Consider the following 15,868-nt stretch of genomic DNA (forward strand, 5'->3'; position numbering starts at 1 on the left):
GATAAAATAAAGTAAATCTAACAAAGCTCCAGGGATAGATGGTATAATTACAGAAATTTACAAACTCTTCCCTTCAACAGTAATCTCCCTTTTTCATAAAACTTTGCTAGAGGTCCAGTCAGAAGCAAAAATACCACACTCATGAAAATATTTTCTCATAACACCAATTCTAAAAGATAATGAACCATCAGACATTTGCACCTCATACAGACCTATATCATTACTGAATAATGATTACAAAATTTTCATGTCAATCCTAGCTAACAGAATGAAAATCCCGCTTTCAAAGACAATTAATAATGATCAAATTGGATTTTTATATAACAGGCACACACATGATAATATTAAAAGGATACTTATTCTGATAGATTATATGAATAAAGAAGATAGAGAAACACTTGTAATCGGATCAGACATAGAAAACGCCTTTGATTCCCTCAACTGGGAATATCTATTTAAAACTTTAGCATTAACTGAATTTCCTCCTCCCTTCACCTTATTACTAAAAAACATACATATTAATAACTTAGCCTACATTAAATTAGGTCCTTTCACCTCAGAATCTATCCATATAATGAAAGGTACTAAACAAGGATGCCCCCTTTCTCCTATTTTATTTGCTTTGGCTATAGAGATACTTGCAGAAATAATATGCAATAATCCAATAATAAAAGGAATAGAAGTCTATGACCAGTACATATCTAAAATAATGCTTTTTGTTGATGATATTTTATTAAACCTATCAAACTCCAGGGAGTCCTTAGGAGAGCTAAAAGAAGTAATGGAGACATTTTATAAGATTTCAGGTCTACACTTTAATAGATCAAAATCAAAATTTCTATTTTTTTAATAAGAAAAAAGAACTACACGTTACAGATAAATCCAGCATAGGAAAACAAGAACTTACACTAAATTATTTAGGAATAGTGTTATGCAAAAATATAAACAAAACAATATTAATAAATTATAAAAACATTATTGAAGCAATACAAATATATATAGAAAAGTGGAACAAAATTATATTAACTTTTGAAGACAGTTTGCAATTAATAAAAATGGTCTTATTGCCAAAAATACTATATGTAGCATTAGCAATACAGCTAGTTCCTGAAAGATGCATTCTTAAAGAAATAAACTCATGTTTAATAAAATTTTTATGGTATCCCAAAAAGAATAGAGTAGCTCTAACTCCTCACATTAGACTCTGGAAACCAAGGAGGATTGAACTTCTCAGAAATAGAAACATATATAAAAGCATCTGTGCTTAAAACTACAATGGACTGGATAAACCCAAATTATTTTGCCAAGTGGAAAGACTTAACAATGGCTATATTAACAAATGAATTTAATATGTTAAAAAAAATTAATAGTAGACAAATCAAACAAACCCTGGTACATACTATGCATAAGTATACAATATAATATAACAAAACCTTCTAAAACAACACTGATTCATCATTACATCAATTCCTTTAGGAAACTTATCAATGCAAACATAGATCTAAAACTTTGGTTTGACCTTTTAACCCAATTTACCATCACTAAGATCTTTCCTCACAAAATATATAGGGAAACAATAACCTCCTGGGAACAAAATGGATTCTTATGCTGGTTTCAATGTATAAATAAATTAAATGTTTTACATATACATATGATAAAAACTGCTTACAATATTCCAACACAGGACTGGTTAACCTTACAAAGCATTCTAATGTACACTCAAGATTTATGCAGATTAATTAATAATTCCTCATTTAAAGATATTCCAAATTTTATAAGTTTTCTGTATGAATTTATATACAATAGTTGTGAAAAGAAAAATTCCATTTCAAATCTATATAAAGAGTTAATAACATATAAAACAATTCCCAAACCATCATACTGGCAGTTCTTAACAAAAGCTCAGTCATTGCAGTTAACAGAAGAAATTAAAAGTAACATCTTACTATCAGTTAATTACACCTCTAACATACAGTACTGGAAAATATTTAACTGGAAATACTTACATAGAGCATTTTTAACACCAGATAGAATTAAAAAGATCAGTACTACTAAAAATGTTTTTTGCTGGAGGTGTGAAAAGTCAAATAAAGCAGAATGGATTCATATTTTTTATAAATGTAATAAAATTAAATCATATTGGAATGGAATCAATCACTTTTTACAAGCTTTATTTAATGAATCATTACCTTAAGTAAAATATTGATAATACTAAATGTAAATGAAGGTCCCTACCCACACTGTAAAAGTTGCAGACTCCAAATCTGACCTCAAACCAGTGACAAGTGGAGTACCACAGGGTTCCGTCCTGGGACCGCTCCTGTTTGGTATCTACTTCTCTGAAGTACAGGCTAACACAGAAGGCCTCTGGCTAACGAAGTTCGCAGATGACTGCAAACTAGGAGCCATAGTCAAGTCCCCAAATGATGTGAACATCCTACAGAAGGGCATCTCTGAGACAGATGCCTGGTGTCAAAGCCATGGCCTCAAGCTCAATGCCAAAAAGTACAGTGTCATCCCCTTTAGTAAAAACTCTGTACCCATGAACTACCGCATAGGCAGCAATCTACTTAACACCGAATGTGTGATAAGAGACCTTGGGACCCAGGTGGACAGTAGTCTCTCCTTTGATAGTCACATCGCCACAGTAGTCAGGAAGTCCTTCTACGTGGCACACCTCATCATAAAAGGGTTCTCATCCAGGAAAAAAGAGGTCATTGTTCCCCTCTACTCAACACTCATTAGACCCATTATAGAGTACAATGCCCCTTTTGGAATGTACCTCACAAGACATCTGCAGCAGCTGGAAAGGCCACAAAAGTACCTCACAGAGAGGATTACTGGACTCAAACAAATACCCTACACTGACTGCCTCAAAATACTCCAGCTTTACTCCGTAGCATATCGCCTACTCAGAGGTGATCTCTGCCTAACATATAAAGCTATGTCAAACCCAGAGCTGTTGGACATGCTACACCTAAAGAAATCCCAATCCCTCTGAGCTACATGCTCTAGGGATGTAAACCTTGTCACCACAATAAACAGGACATGCTGGAGGGATAGATTCCTATCCCAGAGACTTTCCATACTCTGGAACAGGCTACCCATCTATGTCAAGCAAAGTTCTTCATTAGCACTATTCAAGAAAAATCTTGATGAGTGGATGGGAAATAGGAAATACACCCCGGGGATCAGTTCTGTGTCTCTGCTCGTCAGTGGCACAGGAAAATAACTTTCTTGGGTGGTGTAAGCCAGGGAACCTTGTTGGCTAGGCTTGCATAGGCCCTTGGACCGATAGCCTAGTACCTACCTATGAACCTATGAACCTACCTGAATAAGACAAATATGTATTTGTTATGGACAATACTTGTTATATCTAGGAAATGCGTAACCAGAAGGTGGAATTCAAATACACCTCTGACCTTGGAAGAATTCTACACTTTACTGAAGACAACTACATTGATGGAATTAAAAATCAAAGAACTATGAATCTATCCCAGGCCATTGGTAAACAATCCTTGGAAGAAAGTTATATCATTGTTGGACACTCTGCAATAATCAATATTGTATGTCTGATCACTGATCTGTTAATTCTATATTTAATAACATATATTGTATATAATTGAAAGTCAGGCTATTGTCAATATTGTATATAGTTGTTTAAAATGAGATTTAAAAATATTATGTAAATGTTATTTTAATTGAAAATAAAAATATTTGAGAAAAAAAATGTTGTATGACAGTTATGCGAAACTTGGAAGGTGAAAATCATGGTTCCATGTTTCTATAATGTCGATCCATAGATGTTCATAGCCACAAAAGGGAATGCTACTGTGCATTCTCTCATATAAGGTCGATGTTCTGATTGCAGATTGCAATAAAGTGGGGATGAGGAAATTTACCCTTTTCCTCACTGTAGTGCAGTCTTGGAGTTTGCATATATAATAAACAGGGAGTGTGTGGGGCCACAGACCCCCCGCATGGAGGATGGAGGGTGCAGGCGGGCTTGTCCCCCTCAAAATCTTGGTAGCAAATCAACAGAAGTCAAGGTACATCAGGTAATGTCGATAATATAGAATTTCCAATTATCCACATTACCACTTTCATTGTTTTGATTAAATAATGTTTTCATAGGTTCATAGGTTGATACTAGGCTATCTACCCTAGGGCATTTATAAGCCTAGCCAGAGTGTGTTTGGCTTTTGACACCCTTTTAGATTAGTTGATTGTGACTCTGTATAGTAGGTCACAGAAGGTAGCCTTTTTTAAGGTTAGTTTACTGTACCTCTGTCAAGCAGGGACACAGAAGAGATCCCAGGGGTAAACTTACGATCTCCCATCCACTCATCAAGATTTCTCTTGAAGAGGGTCAGTGAGGGGCTCTGCCTAACATGGATTTTGTTCCAGAGTGAGGGGAGCCTCTGGGATATGAATCTGTCCCTCCAGCATGTCCTATTTATTTCTGTGCTGAGATTCAAGTCCCTAGAGCCTGTAGCTCTAAGGGATTTAGATTTCCTAAGGTGAAGCATGTCCATTAATTCTGGGTTGGACATGGCTTTATACGTCAGACACAGATCGCCTCTGAGTAGGTGGTACGCAACTGAGTAGAGCTGGAGTTTCTTTAGCCGAACTGCATAGGGCATCTGTTTGAGCCCCGTGATGCTCTTGGTGAGGTACTTTTGAGGTCTTTCCAGTTGCTGCAGGTGTTGGGTAAGGTACATCCCAAATGGGGCATTGTATTCAATTATGGGCCTGATAAGTGATGCGTAGAGGGGCACAATGACCTGTCTTGATCTAGATGTGAATCCTTTCATGATAAGGTGGTCTATATAGAAGGTCTTTCTAACCACTTTGGCAATGTGATTGTCAAAGGAGAGATTGCTATCTACTTGGGTCCCCAAGTCCCTAAATACTTCTTCTGTACTTAATGGATTACCACCTATGTGGTAATTTGTGGGCACTTTGTTTTTCCCAAAGGGGATGACTATGCACTTTTTGGCATTTAGCTTTAGGCCATGGTGCTGGCACCAGTTATCCATCTCTGTGAGACCCTTTTGGAGGATGCTTGTGTCAGCTGGAGAGTCGATTATGGCACCCAGTTTGCAGTCATCTGCAAACTTGGTCAGCCATAGTCCACCCGTGTTAGCCTGTACCTCGGAGAAATATATACTGAACAAGAGAGGTCCCAGGATGATCCTTGTGGGATGCCACTTGTAACTGGTTTAGAGTCTGACATGGCACCTGCTATTTTGACCATGTGGGTTCTATCCCTGAGCCAGTTTGAAACCCATCTTGTGATATAGGGGTTGATATTTAAGCTGGTGAGCTTATTTATGATGCCCGAGTGGGGTATTGTGTCGAAGGCTTTTGTGAGGTCCAGGTAGGCTGTGTGGACTACCTTCTTTTCATCTATGGCTTTGGTATCTGTTTCAAAGAAGTCGACCAGGTTCAAGAGGCAAGATCTGTCCTTAAAGCCAAATTTTGTAGGATCCAGTGTCTGGAGGTTCCCAATCTCTTTGTTTATGATTTCCATGATGATACACTCCATTGCTTTGCAGACCAGGGTAGTCAGGCTTATAGGGCTATAGTTTCCGGGGTCTGTTGTGACACCTCCTTTGTGGAGTGGAACCACTGTTGCTGTACGCCATTTCTTGGGTACATATCCTGTAGTAAGGCTGAGAATGAACAGTGACTTTATATGAGGGTTTAGTTCTTCTTGGAGCTCATGTAAGAAGCAGCCCGGGACACCATCTGGTCCCATTGATGCTGTGCTTTTTGCTTTGGAGAGGGCAGCTCTCACCTGTGCAGCTGTAATCTCAGGAAGGCTACACTCTGTTGGGATAGACATTTGCTCTTTTGGGGGGGAAGGGGGGAGAAGTTTGCACTGAACCTTTCTGCCAGGATGTTGGCAATGTCTGTGGGTTCAGTGTATTTTTTGTCATTTTGTACTAACTCAGAGCATATCTGGGAGTTGCCTCCCAGGTTTCTGACATAACTAAAGAAGGCCTTGTGATTATCTTTAGTGTCTTGTGCAATTTTTCTTTCGAAGCTGGCCTTAGATGATTTTATGAGGGATCGTAGTTTCTTGCTAGTACTGATCAGAGATGCCTTCCCTTTTTGGGATTTTGCTCTACGATTATGTTGGTTTGGACATGTGCTGAGGAGGGATGCTGAGTATATTGGGAAATGGATGCTAAGGATGAAGCCATCAGGTAACAGGAAAAGAGGAAGCCCTAAGATAAAGTTTATGGATGTGGTGAGAGAGGACATGCAGGTGGTTGGTGTGACAGAGCAAGATGCAGAGGACAGGAAGAAATGGAACAGGTGATCTGCTGTGGTGACCCCTAACGGGAACAGCTGAAAGAAGATGATGATGTAGTAGCTTTCTCCTCCTGTTGTATAGCTTATTTATGGCCGGGGTCCACCTGACAGGTCTCCTGCCTTTGGAGGAGTGAGTCTTGGTTTTATTTGGGATAGCATGCTCTATGCATTCCTGTAGGTGTCCATAGAATGCTTTTGTAAAGGATTTTGCATTTTATATTTTCCACTGGCCCAGGGGCTTTGAAGGATTCCACCTCGGTTTTGAGAAGTGTGAAGTTTGCTTTTGAGAAGTTCTTCACTGTGGTTTCCTTGGCTAGGGGTGGGGACGGAATATGGATGTCCAGTGAGATTAGTTTATGGTCTGATATTACCAATGAGGGCTATACCTCTGGTGTGGAACATAGAGACCCCATGTTGGTGATGACCAGATCCAATATATTTTCCGCTCTTGTGGGAGTGGTGACCAGTTGTTCCATAGCATTTGAGTTTATAAATTCTAGGAACCGTTGATCGAGGGTGTTTGGGCTTGCGTAGTTTTCCCAATCAATGTTTGGGAAGTTGAAGTCACCCAATATAATGGTGTTTGAAGAGACATTCATATTCTCCAGTGTTCTCAGGAAAGCCGAGGGAGGTTCCTGTGTTTTGGAGGGTGGTCTGTAGCAGGCTACAAACTGAAAGGCAGTTTTGCCAACTGTTAGTTGCACATGGATGGTCTCCAATGCCTAGTGCAGTGCCACTAACCTGGAGGTGTGTGTATCTTTGATAAATATGGATACTCCCCCTCCTTTTGTGGTTCAGTCTGAGTTTTGGGGCCGGAAAGCATGGTATGAAGTATAACCTGTTAGTGCTGGGGTGCTCTCGGGAGCCTTGAACCAGGTTTATGTTACTGTACAGATATCAATATTCTCCATACTGAGGAGAGTCTCAAGTGCGTGCATCTTGAGGTTTAGACTTCTGGCATTGAGCAGCATTTCCCTTAGTTTTTTTTCTTTGTGTTGTCTATGGAGGTGGGTTTGTCTTTTTAGCCTTGCCTAAAAAAGGCACTATGGGGGAGGCAAGAGCCTTTGCCAGTATTCGAAAACCCAGGGGTGACAGGTTCAAGCCATCCCTAGCGAAGCAACGTGGCTTGTCGAGCATGTCATCTCAGGCTGACAGACGCTGGATCCCCTTTGAATGACACCAATACTTTAGCCAATTGTTAAAATTGATCATTTTGTCTTTATACTGTGGCATCATTCTTGGTGAGGGTAAGATGCTACTCAAGGTCAGGGTCATACCGGCCTGGGCTACATGATCAAAGAGCTCCTCTATGTCTTTTTTCATGTAGTCCAGGGAGGTACATCTCGGGTCATTCACACCGGCATGGACAATGATGGAGTCATATTTGTACTTGCTTTGGAGTGACATGAGTGCTTGTGTTATGTGGTGGATCCTGGCATCTGACAGGTAGCTTACAGTGACCTTCTCCTTGTTCAGCCTGGTGAGTGGGACGTCAGTGTGTCTGACAATAGAGTCACCTATTACAAGTGTATTAGGTCTGTTGTTTAGCCTTAAGGGCTGTGACTGTGTGGCACACTGACTTTGTGAGCTATGTGCTATGTGGGTATTGTTTCATGGTAGGGGTTCCTTGGATGTCTGCTTTGGAGGTCTCTGCTGCTTAGGCAGATTTTTATTTAGAGCCTCTGAGTATGTTTTTGTGGGTTTATGTGTTTGGTTTGCTGATGCGATAGGTCTATGTGAGACTGGATTTGTGGTGTGTTTGGTTACCTTCTCCTCCTGACAGGATGTGCCAGTACTGGGTTGAGAGAGCTTGGCCTCCAGTTTGGCTATATAGTTGCATCATTCACCTATATTTGAGCTTGTTGTGAGGAGGAGAGGGTGGTCTGTATACGTAAGGCAGTTGTAACATTGCCTCAAGATTCCCAGATTCACCAGCTGGACTGGAGAGTAAACCCGAAACTGACCTTTGGACATGCCTGAATAATATAGGGAACTACTTATTGACTGATCAGAAAGAACCAATAGGGAGCAAGTATAAGAGGATGTAGTGCTTAAGTTTATTAGTGTTTACCTATGAGATTACTTATACGAGCAAGTGCAGGGCTTTAGAATGAAAATAGAGTGCTTATTTTGAGATTTAGAGCAGTTCTAAGGGAAAAAGTGAAGATCAGACTTTGTGGAGCCGGGAATAGTTTAAACCTGTTTAAGTGGAGCTACCTGACGCTGCTCTGTGCGCAACACCATGCAAAAAGAGAGTTGCAGGGTTTTAAGAGAGAGAGATCAAGGAGTTTGGAATTGACCCAAAATGGCCAATAAAACTACAGTTTCTAGGCAGTAACCACTCCTACAAGGACAGGCAGGCTGCTCAGTGTTAACCACTGCCACTGGTGAACACAGAGACTTCTCTTTAGCCCAAGCAAGCACTGGCCTCCAAGAAACTTACAAAGAGTTCAGAACAGCAAATCTGTAACTGAACTTAAATTTCAGAAAGTGGGAAAAAAGCAAGATTTTTTTTTTTGTTTGTTTTAGTTTAAAGGTAGCAGATATTTTTTTATTTTCAACTTTTCCTTTTGACTAAGTCATTACTTGAACAAGTGTGTTTCCAAATTTTGATAGTAAATCCCATTACACACTAAGCTGCTCCTGGTGGGGCTTGGCCTTGCACACATGTAACCATCTGTCAGTAGATATACTATTACACACTAACGTGCTCCTGGTGGGGAGAGGCAGACTGCTTGGACTTGCATGGTCATAACTATTTGTCATCAAATGCACCATTGCACACTAAAATCCTCCTGGACTGGAGGGGCAGAGTTCTTTTCCTTGCATGCCTCTTAACAGTCTATCAGGAGATATATATCCTGTTCCTGGTCAGGAGTGGCAGAGATCTTGCCTTTGCATGCTGGTAACCATCTGACAGTAGATACACCATTACACACTATTCTTCTCTTGGTGGGGAGTTGCAGAGTGCTTGGCCTTGCACAGTCACAACCATTTGTCAGTAGATATACTGTTGCACACTAACCTGCTTCTGATGAGGAGGGGCAGAGTTCTTGGACTTATATACTTGTAACTGTCTGTCAGTAGATATAAATTACAGAATAATGTGGTCCTGCTGAGGAGGGGCAGAGTGCTTGGTCTTGTACAGTCACAATCATCTGTTGTTGTCATCAGATATACCATTACACATTAACCTACTTCTGGTGGGGAGTGGCAGAGTGCTTTTCCTTGCATGCATCCAACCGTCTGTCAATAGTTATACCATAAAACACTAACCTGCTTCTGGTATGGAGGGGCAGAGTGCTTGACCTTGCGCACTTCTAACCATCTCTCAGTAGACACACCATTACACACGGACCTTCTCCTTGTGTGGATGGGCAGAGTGCTTGGCCATGAATTCTCATAACCATCTGTCTGTAGATATAGTATTGCACACAAACCTTCTCCTGTTGGGGAGAAGCAGAGTGTTTGGTGTCGCATGCTTGTAACTGTCTGTCAATAGATGTACTGCTACACACTAACCTGCTCATGGCAGGGAGGAGCAGAATGTTTTTGCATGCTTCTAACTGTCTACCACTACACACTAACCTGCTACTGGAGGGGTGGGGTAGAGTGCTTTTTCTTGTATGCCTGTAGCCATCTCTCAGTAGATATACCATTATGGAGTATCCTGCTCCTAGTATGGAGGGGCTGAGTGCTTGGCCTTGCAAGCTTGTAACTGAGTGCCAATGGATATACCATTGCAGCCTAACCTACAACTGATGGTGATTGTCAGAATGCATGGCCTTGCCCATTTCTAAAAATCTGTCAGTAGATGTAAAATTACACACTAAGCTGCACCTGGTGTGTTGGGGCAGAGTGCTTGGCCTTGCAGGCTTGTAACTGTCTCTCTGTAGATATACCATTACACACTAACTGTTTCAGGTGGGGAGTGGCAGAGTGCTTGGTCTTGCACACCTGTAAGCCTCTGTCCATAGATATACCATTGCACACTAACTGCTTCAGGCAGGGAGTGGCAGAGTGCTTGGCCTTGCATGCCTGTAACCCTATGTCTGTAGATATACCATTCCATAATACCCTGATTCTGGCAATGAGGGGCAGACATCTTGGCTTTGCATGCTTCTAACCATCTGTCAGAAGATATATCATTACACAATAACCTGCTCCAGGTGGGGATGGGCAGAGTGCCTGGTCTTGTACACATAAAACTGTCTGTCAGTAGATATACCATTACACATTAACCTGCTCCTGGTGGGAAAGAGCAGAGTGCTTTGCCTTGCATGCTTGTAACCATCTCTCGGTATATATACCATTGCATCTGTGTCTGGTAAAGTGCTACACACATAAAATGTGCGACGGAAACAGAAATATAAACATTTATGTGAGCCAGGTCAGAAATGTGAACATGCTTTTGGCATGTAACCATGGGGTGGGAGGGATTTGTTAGGCACATGGCTCTCAAGTTGAAGAAAATCTGTTTTATGTAACAGTTTGGACAAGGGGTGTAGCTATGTCACCAGAATTTTATTAGAGAAATAAATTAAATGTCAACATGGTATTTAAATTATGTGTGCTTGTGTGCCTGTGTGCCATATGGAGACCTTATTGGGAATGCACCAGCATTAGCTCCAGTGAGTAACACCTGTGGCACTAAGGAGAGGAGCTGTAGAACATCTGAAGGGAGGATATATTCAACTGAGAATTTAGGTCATTCATTTAACCAAGTGTACTTTTCTTCACTGCCACTGTGTGTTGTCCTTCATATCAGTCACCAGTCCGCTCCATTCATATATCCCTTCTCCTTGGCCACCAACAGCACTGACATCCTCATCTATCCCTGCCCCTTAGCCATCTTGATGATTTTTGAGTCTATCTCCCTCTCTTTTGCCTTGCTTCACCAACTTAGGGCTCAGTTTGGGGAACTTAATTCATCTTGTTATTAAAACGAACTAGTGTTTCTGCCAACCACAACCTTATTTGGGGACCTAAAACTGCAGTCACTTAAAAGTATTACATATCCATTGTACTGCAGCAGCTTTAGTCAAAGTCTATTCTACTCAAGTTTGCATTATTAATCATTACTTACCTACATTTCTGGCAAGGTCGTGGCAAAATGAAAAGCAATCACAAACTTGGAATAGCCTGATAGAATTCCAAAGATGCACAACTGCACTGCTGTAGCCATTTAGCTGGACAATTAAATGAAAGAACAGCACATGAAAGAACATGAAAAATGCACTGCATATGCTTTGTTAAAATGTGAGGAAGCAAACGTACCGACAAGTGAGCATATTTAGCACTTGCAGCGACAGAAGTGGTCAAATAATTAGCAAATACAGAGATTAAATCACAAATCAGAAAAACTCTTACTGCCTTATTACATGAAGAACACAAAACACCTTTATTGCTCTTTGGATGACTGACCCTAGGGAAGTGGAATGTCTGACCAAGGGGAAGCTAGATGGTCAGTAGGCAAAGAAGAAAAAATAATAGAAAAAAATAAAAAAGCAAAATTATAATAAAGATGTTTTATATACTATCCATGATGGTGGGAGGTTGTTATAATGATCAAGGTGTTTACCTTACAGACACAAAGTGCAGGGTTTGATTCTCACGTAGGGTAACTGGCAAGGCTTAAAATGGCCATCAAGGGCAGTTAGCTTAGTATGAACCTAAGACCTTTTCCTTCAGTTTATACTACTTTATAAACATAAAATGTGAAATTATTCATGTAATGACTATATTCAGAAATACTGCTTTCTGTTTTTATAATATTTTATTTACTTAATATTTATTTGCATTTGTTTACCAGGATAGTCCACTGGGCCAAGGTGAGCCCATTTTCAGTGCAGGCCCGAGGAGAAAAGCTCCATAAACATAGTATAAGTGTTACAGAGTTCATATAGTATAATATGGGATAAACAATTTCATAACTGTAAGGATACATAAACAAACAGCATAGTACAAGTTCAGTACATCACCATACAGTGGAGAACTAATAGACAGTACATTCTGAAAAACATACTGTGTTCAGTATAAAGCCATATACATATACTATAGACATACATTACAAGTGTGCAGCATAGCACAAATGTAATAGAGCACCATAAAATGGAGAACTAATAGACAGTACATTCTGAAAAACATATAGTAGTTTAATACAAAAAACAGTCATTGGAGAGCTAGATCATGGCTTTATCAGTGCCATATACCTAATATGAAGTAAATCCCAGTGGAGATAGGACAAGCTAAGTGAGAATTTTATGCAAGAAAAAAGATAGTTCGATTCATGTAAAGTTTAGAGAGTTAGGGCTATTACCAAGAAGGTCAATAGGGTTATTGATGAAGTTTAAACCATGAGAGAAGTTTAGGAGTATATTCTAAGAATGGTGTGGCAATAAGAACAGTTAAAGGCATAGTTTTAATACTGAGTGAGTGAGTATAGAAGAGAAGTCCATAAGAGCAGTTAAATACATGTGTCCGGATATATAGAGCAGGAGGGGATGGATGGAGAGGGGGTTCAGGTTATTGGAAGTACACCCTTTGTACAATTGCACTGCCATAGTGAGGAAAGTTGTTGTTTCAGGGATGTCGTGAAGTGAGGGGCATTGCTGATAGACCTGATTGATGGCGTGAGGGTATTCCATAGTTTAGCTACATCAAAGGAGTATCACATTTGTCCTGCTGTACTGGTAGGTTTCACTACATTTAGGAGCAGGTGGTTATTGGATCTGAGAGGTCTGTTTGCATGATACTATGTGAGTAGAAAAGACAAGGAAGGGCAGTCACATGGTTCATAAATAAAATTATATAATATATCAGTTTATATAGTTACTAGTTCTAAAGGAAATATCATATTACACTCTGATGATATTTTATTACCTGCGGAAACTTGTATAGACTCAATATTCTGGCCACTGGAAGTGACTGGGAAGATTGTCGATCTCCAATAACAGCAGCCACTGGTGGGTATTTTTTACAGCAGTAATTTGGGATTAGAGTCTTCTCACCAGAAAGAATCTGGAACATACCCTCAAAGGACGCAAATTCATTGAAACAGGTGTCATAGATCTGAAAGCCAAGGGTGTGGTTTGGCAGTAACAGCTGATTTTTATTGATCTCTTGAACAGCAAACACCATACTGAGCAGTTCCTGATATGCTAATGTATCGAACCTGAAAGTTTCATAAAATGAAAGTGTATATGGAATAGGGAGTGAATTAAAACAAATGTTACACTGATGTACTTTAGAAAACTTTGATATAATGTTGCCTTTCTGAATTAATCTTTTACGCTATGAAACATTGCCAGTTGCATTTTATTGTAGGATTTCCTTCTGTCACAATATTAACTATTTTACCCATCATGCACATTCAGCAGGGATTACCAAATGTTCCCAAAATACAACTGATGGAAATTGTCAAAGTGATCCAGATCAGATGTTTGTTATATTTACTCAATAGATTTTTTTTTAATTTCTGACATGGATATTAGACACATCACTTGTAGAAATCACTAAAGTTATCCATTAAATTAGCATGTGGACTCACCACACACACACACACACACACACACACACACACACAAACGCCAACTACACAAAGGAATATGAAAGATTTATATAGCAAATTGCAAACCCATGATTGACAACTCTGAACTTCCAATGAATGTTATAACCAGGTAGTCATATCAGTTACTACAGCTTACCTTTATCAGATGGCTTTTTATTAAATATTAATAAATTCAGCAACAAAACAAAATATAAAATAAAATTCGTTAACACAATAAGGGATATGAATACAATTTTCCAAGATCTACAACTTCATACCTAGTACTGTTGTAGTGACCCTGCATTTAATGGTGACAGTTGTAGCACCATATTACTTGGGCCTCACCCTGGAAGATGCTGACATTTGTGCAGTCACTGAGGCCTGGTTTAAGGATACAGAGAGCACCCCAGCTATACCAGGTTACATTTCTTCCACACATTCAGACCACAAACTGAAGGCATGAGAACTAAAGGAGGTGGTGTACCAATATTCATTAAAGATAAATGCACCTCTAGACTGGTTAAACAGCACAATTCCCTTAAATTACTTCAGCACAATTCACTGTAGGTAAGACCCTCTTCAGGTCATAGCCAGCTATAGGACCCCTCCATGAATCCAGACATCATCTCAGCCTACATGGATCTACTTGAGTCAATCGAAATGCAACCGAACACCCTGGTTTTGGGTGACTTTAATTACCCGTCCATAGTCTGGGTAAATTATACATGTTCTAACTCTCTTGCCCAAGGTTCCTGGACTTTGTTAATTCCAGTGCCCTGGACCAACTGTTTAAAACACCCACAAGGGGCTCAAACATCCTGGACCTGGTACTCACCAATATGGGGGACCATTATACCACTCCCAGCATGTGGCCATCCCCTTTGAGATCTGAGCACAAATCAGTGTCTCTAGAAGGAACTATAACGCAAGAGCCCCCTATCCCTTAGCAACAACTAGACTTAACAACTTCTCCAAGGCTGATTACAACCTCTTACATGATGGCATAAATAGCTTCATAGCCCATTCCCCCACTGATGCAGCAGACACCTATGCTGATATACACCAGTGCTTTATACAAGCACATGTGCAATTGTTTTGACTCTGCCATACCTTAAAGAATTAAAGCAAGATCTTCAAGGAAGAACAAACCTGCCTTTTGGACAACTGCCATTAACAGGCTCTACAATATGAGAAAGACATTGCTGTCTAAGAGTAGGAATGAATGGTCTAAAAACTAGAAACACTCCTCCTTCAACTTAAACAAACATATAAGACTCCTAGTGAAGTTCTCCAAAGCTAACTATGAATCCACGCTAGTTTTCCTAGCTAAGGATAACCACAAGGCATCTTTAGTTACATCCATAACCTCAATGATAAGGCCTAGATTTGCGATGAACTCATAGTTAATGTTACTACATATATAGAACCTGCGGATATAGCAAACCTGCTGGTTGACAGGTTCAGTGAAAACTCCACTCCTCTGTCCCCACCACATATATGCCAAAGCATTCATAGCACCTGTTCTCCACCTAGTATCTAAGGAGCAGGACTTAAATGCCCTCTGCAAGGCCAAAGATACAGCCTATATGGAATCAGACAACATCCTGGGCTGTGTTCTACTTGGGTTAAAACAGGAATTAGCATCACCATTGAGCACACTTTTTAATCACAGCCTAAGCACTTGCTTCATCTCAGCAGAATAGAAAACAGCTACCGTCATCCCTTTGCACAAAGGGGGTATGTCCACAGACCCCAGGAACTATAGGTGCATTAGACTGACCAGCTGTATCTGCAAGGCTATGGAATGAATCATCATGGACCTTATTAACAAAGACATAGGAAATCTCCAAATACATGACCCCACCCAGTTTGGCTTTGTCAAGGGGAGATCATGCCTGTTAAACTTGGTAGACTTGTTCAGGACAGTCACCAAAGCCCTAGACAATGGCAAATCTGTGCATACAACCTGCCTGGACTTAGCCAAGGCCTTTGACACAA

This window comes from Protopterus annectens, chromosome 1.part1 (genome assembly GCF_019279795.1).
Source record: "Protopterus annectens isolate FY-2018-M chromosome 1.part1, PAN1.0, whole genome shotgun sequence".
NCBI classification, from domain to species: Eukaryota; Metazoa; Chordata; order Ceratodontiformes; family Protopteridae; genus Protopterus; species Protopterus annectens.